This window comes from Chinchilla lanigera, unplaced genomic scaffold (genome assembly GCF_000276665.1).
Source record: "Chinchilla lanigera isolate Chin_1 unplaced genomic scaffold, ChiLan1.0 scaffold00091, whole genome shotgun sequence".
NCBI classification, from domain to species: Eukaryota; Metazoa; Chordata; class Mammalia; order Rodentia; family Chinchillidae; genus Chinchilla; species Chinchilla lanigera.
Genome location: NW_004955492.1, coordinates 6,842,747 through 6,848,091, shown reverse-complemented (window position 1 = coordinate 6,848,091; position 5,345 = coordinate 6,842,747).

The window sequence follows — 5,345 nt, the reverse complement described above, 5'->3', positions numbered from 1 at the left end:
GCTGAGCTAAATCCCCAGCCCAGAACTGCTCAATTTTGAGCTTTTAGCAAGAAAGTAGCCCCAAACAATCTGTAAACAAATAATGCTACTGTGTGCCTGTGAAACTTTATTTGTGGAACCTGAAATTTGAATTTCTTAACAATTTTCAAATGTAATGAGCTATCGCTTGATTTTTTTTTTCTTTTCTTTTTTTTTTTATTCTGTTTTGTTTTTTGAAACAGGGTCTTGCTATGTAGTTCAGGCTGGCCTTGAACTCACTGTGTAGCCCAGGCTGGCCTCAAGCTCCCAGCAATCCTCCTGCTTCAGCCTCCTGGCTATTTGATTTTTCTTCAACCACTTAAAAACGTACAAAGGCAAGCAGTAAACTGCACATGGCCTGAGCCAGAAATGATGATGTTGCCCAGGAAAGGACAGCCTGCCTAATTTTAACCTAGCTTCACAAAGAAAAGCCAAGGAAATAAACTTTGCTATAATGATCTTAATGTATATTTGGTAATAGGAAATTGATTTAAGCAGTTTCTCAAAAAAGTAGCAAGCAATGTTTTATAGGTACGAAAGATACATTTAATGAAAAGATGGGATACGGGTGTGTGTGTGTGTGTGTGTGTGTGTGTGTGTGTGTATGTCAGCGATAACTCACTGGTACCAAAAGGGCTAAAATCCTTAGCAGCGAAATTATTTTGCTGAAGCCATCCTGTCCAGTTCATAGTTAGCAGTTATGAAACAATTTAGTAACACTGTTCAAAACTATACAAGAAAAAGCAGACCTTTGATATAAGATCCATTTATTCCTCCCAAGGAGCCCTGACCCCTGTCCTCTAAAAATTATTTAAAGCTAAAAGGGCATTTGTAAGGTTAGAAGAGAGGGCCTTGTCAACTAACAACTTCCCATGTATAACTTTAGACACAGTACAAGTACTCCTGGAAGTTCTACAAGGAAGGAGATGATCCAGGAAAAACATTCTTGAGATAATTACAGTACATGAACTACCCAGACCACTTCCACGTCCTTAAACCTTTACGAAAACCCCAGTCACCCTCATGGTGCAATTCCCCTCCTGGAAACACTGTTAGCATTTACACAGTGTATGTACTCTGATCTGAATACGCTTCTTATTCTGGTCTTGGTAAATTCTTTTACTAATGGAGTCACCCACCCTCCCTATGCCGTCTCACAGGGCGTGTGTTGATTTTTCTCACGGAATAAATAGACCACAGTGGAAATGTCTCCTCACTCCTGGGTGTGAGTGCAGGGTTTACCCCAAGCTATAAACTGCTTCTGGAATCCAGAGCTGCTGCCATTGTGCTGAGCTGACAAATTTGAGAAATCCTGCCGCTGGGAATGCAGGTCGATTTTCTTCAATCTGCAGATCCCTGGATTCAAGTCCCGCTTTAGTAAGGGCTGTTAGTAACGAGACGGTTCCCTGAGTCTGAAACTGGGTCAAAAGATGGCAGGTAACAGTCTTAAAAATGTCCCATCTTTCCACTCACTTGTGGGGATTGTCCTTCTGAAAGGAGCTGTTTATTCAGCTCCTCCTCACAAGCTTTGAAACAAAGTTTGGGCCTCATTAAAGTCTCCGAGATGACAGTCACTCACATCCTTTGGGACACATCAAAATCTAACAGAAGTTGTCGAGAAATCCAGGTGATTAATTTCAGAGCAACTCCAACATTTTCTAGAGTCCCTCCTCATATGTCATCCTCTCTGCTGGAGGGTCCCAGTCTCACATGCACTGTCTCCATGCGCTCATTTAGAGCAGAGTGGAGCTTCGGTCCTTAACTTAAAGACTGTAAAGGGCCATTGTGTATTTTTTTTTTTTTTTTTTGCCAAATACAGCTCCAGAGGTTAAAGTCCCTGATGAGTAACTTTATTATCAGATGTTTGTTCCCAAAGCTATTTTTCAAACTTTCTTTCTAGATCTGTCCCCGCAAAGCACTCTTTCACATTTTTCTCATAGCTATAATAGACAGCAATTCTCAACAAAACTTTCCCTGAGTTGAAAATAGTTGGGCTCTTTTTGGAGGGCAGAAGCCTCACCTCCTGAGATCCCGATGTTTCTCCTGCACCCTGCCCCTTCAAGAAGCCATTTGTGGGAATTTGGAAGCTCAAATCCCATCACTCAAGATTCCCTAAGTCTCAGATGTACAGGAAGAGGACTCAATATTGAAATTAAAATAGGCTGACCTTACACTCTTCCTCTCCTCATGCCTGGCCTCTTTGGAGATTGAGCACCAAAGGCCAAAGCCACTAGCACCCTGTAGGGTGGTGGGTGCTATGGGGCTGCCCAGTTCTCCCTTAGTGGTTGAGGCACCCACACATGTACATAGCTGACAGCCAGATGGCTCTGCCAAAGCTTGGCTTTCCCCTAAAGGTCCAGATGTGTCAGAACTACTTTCGGAGGACAGTAGGAAAAACTCACCCCTTCACCCTGAGAAGAGCTCAGGCCATCCAGCTGCCTGTGGTTGGCTGAGGCCTTTGCTATGGAAGCATTAAGAGTGACATCTTACCTCTCTATGGTTCTTCTTCCTCCTCTGACATCAGTCCAAGTGCAGGACACTCTCAGTAAATCCCTTTTCTGAAAATGTCCATTCAGCCTCCATTTTTCCAAGGAGCCCAGTTTAAATGAAGTAAGAATTCTCCAGTATAGGATTGAGTCCTTTCTGAAGGTTCATCCTCTTCATTTAATCACCCACTACTTACTGAGGACCTCAAAGTTTCTGGTACTGTGTAAGGAGTTCTAAGTGGCTCCTAGAACTATGGAAAAAGTGGTGGTTCATATACAAGGGCATAGTGAATTCCCAGGGACAGATGGTAGAAATGAGGAAAAGCCTCAGAGAAGTGGGTATGCCTGAACCAGTATCCTACATAAATCCAAAATCCCTCCACATGACACAAGAGTCTGGGAGATCCTACTGTTACCAAAGCCTGGAGTGAGCCGGTGAGAGGGTCACAGCATCCCAAAGAAATTCAGTGTGCTGCTCCACTGTCACCAGGGCAATCTTCAGAAAGAACTGGGCTTTCTGAAACCAGTAAAAGCCATGTGACCCCCAACAAAGAGGGAAGGTGACAGCAAGGCACAGTGTTCACAGCGCAGCAAGCTTGGAACAGCAGCCTGGGGAAGACCCATACTGACCTGTCATGCTAGTACAGCCTTGTTCCCAGAGTCATTTACACAGGCAGCCAACAAGGATTTTGTTCAGTACACATGACAAAAGAAACAGGGAGTGGATAAATCAGGAGCCTTACAACACCACAGTTAGTGTGTGCAGTGAGGACTCTCCTGGGCACCCCTGAAGTAAGCTGGGCTGTTCGTTCAGGAGATGTTCACAGAGAAATGGAGAAGAGCAAGCACTTGGGACTGTTGCACACAGGAGTCAAAGTAGCACGGATGTTGGGAACCTGAAGGATCCTCATACCCCATTGGACTGAGGACTATGGGGCCTATAATGAATGGTGTTCTGGCCCAGGGCATTCTCCCAGCAGGTCACTGCGCATGGCCCCTGGTCAGTCACTGCAATGGGAATGCTCAGACCTTCCAGCACCTACACTGGTTGCTACAGCATCCACACCTTCTGATGGGGGAAGGCGGAGCAGAGTCCCTTGTCAAGGAAAGTAAGTGAACACCTTCTTCCCAGTGGTAACAGCAGAGATCCTCGTCATCCTGATGACCTGGCACCTAGAGGCTGTCAGCCTGCACAGTGTGCTCAGTCTTGAATGAGGGATGGCTTCCAGGTGGGCAGTGTTGGGCACAGCATGCAAAGAAAGTGTTGCAGAGCATGGGCAGAGTGTTGCAGTGCTGGGCAGAGCATGCATACATCCCAGGGTAGTGCATGTGGCTGGGGACTGGCTGTTGCCCTGAGATGCAGAAGAGAAGGTCCCCGAGGGTGCAGAGGGGAAACCTGTGGAGAGGGGACAGCTACCCTCAGCTCCAGTTGTCACCATGTGAGGGCTGGGCCCAGCCTGGTGTTATCTCCGATTTTTCAAAAGATGTCAGCAATTCACTTCCCAATTCCTGCTCTTCCATCACCTGCCACGGGGCTGCTCCTACTCTCCATCAGGTCTTCAGTCAGGGTCGCCTCCCCAGGATGGGCTGCCTGACCTCACGTGGCAAAGCATGCACGTCATGCACCCACAGAGGTGCAGGAGCTCCCCACTGAACCACGGGGATCTGATGGAAGCGCACAGGTTCTGAATGGAGTTCTGGACGCCCTCGCCAACCCTGCGCCTAAGGCTGCATCCCCGAGCAAGGGTGCTTTCACTGGGCCCAAAGACCAAGCTATGTCCTCACATGAAGTAGACACTGTTTTTTAATCTGTCGGTCTAGAATCCAGCAGTAGACCTCTTAAATATGACAGAGATACCTCTCTAGCACTCGAGGTCCATCCCTTGCTATGGTCCATCCCATAAGACTTCTGACTCTTCCCCAAAGTGGAAAGTACCATAAATGGTAAACATTTTTAATCCATTCAGAACCTCAAGGCAGCCATGGCAGTGCAACTAAAGACACTAATAAAAGAGGACTGACAGAACTGCCTCAAAGAGTGCCAGCAAGATAGGATAAGTATGTTCAAAATGAGGAGAAGTATTTTGAGGGGGATAGATGGAAATGTTCCTTCTACCGTAATACATTTTTAAAAGTTAGATATTCACTGTATATTTTGATCACACCTTGAATAGTAGGTACTTGCTAATATTTGTTGAATAAACTATGAGTGAGGAAGGAAGGAAGGAAGGAAGGAAGGAAGGAAGGAAGGAAGGAAGGAAGGAAGGAGCAAAGGAGGGAAGGAAGGAGGGAAGGAAAAAAGAAGAAGGGAGGGAAGAGGCAGAGCAGAGGTGAGAAAACCATGTGCAGGCTGTTTTCACAGTTCGTGCTAGGGGTTGGGGAGAGGCGCAAGGAATGGCGGCTGCTCTCAGGGCACAGTGCTCCTTTGATTCTGACTCTGCAGCCAGTTCCAACGACTTTGGCTTCATCAAGTGCTGGGCATCACCATTCCCAGTTTTATGAATCTAAATTCCTAAGCTCCTTTGTTTGATAATACTTCTCGTGGGTTTTGCTCCTGTCATTTCCATCTCTTGATCTGTGCCTTACAGGGACCAGTTTTAAGTCCATTTGAAAAATCCATTCTCAGCATCCCAAGCTTATTTCTCAGCATCCCAAGTCTCCATTTCTCTCATATGAATTTTTGGTTAAGCCTAACCAGGTTCCCAATTGCTTCAATTTCTCACTGCATCATTGTCTCAGGACGCAGCGGTGCAGCAGGGAAGATTGACTTCCTTGGCAAGTTCTTGCAGAGGGTCTTCTGCTGCTGAGCCTGGGTGTGGAGCCACCTTGGAGAGTGCCCTG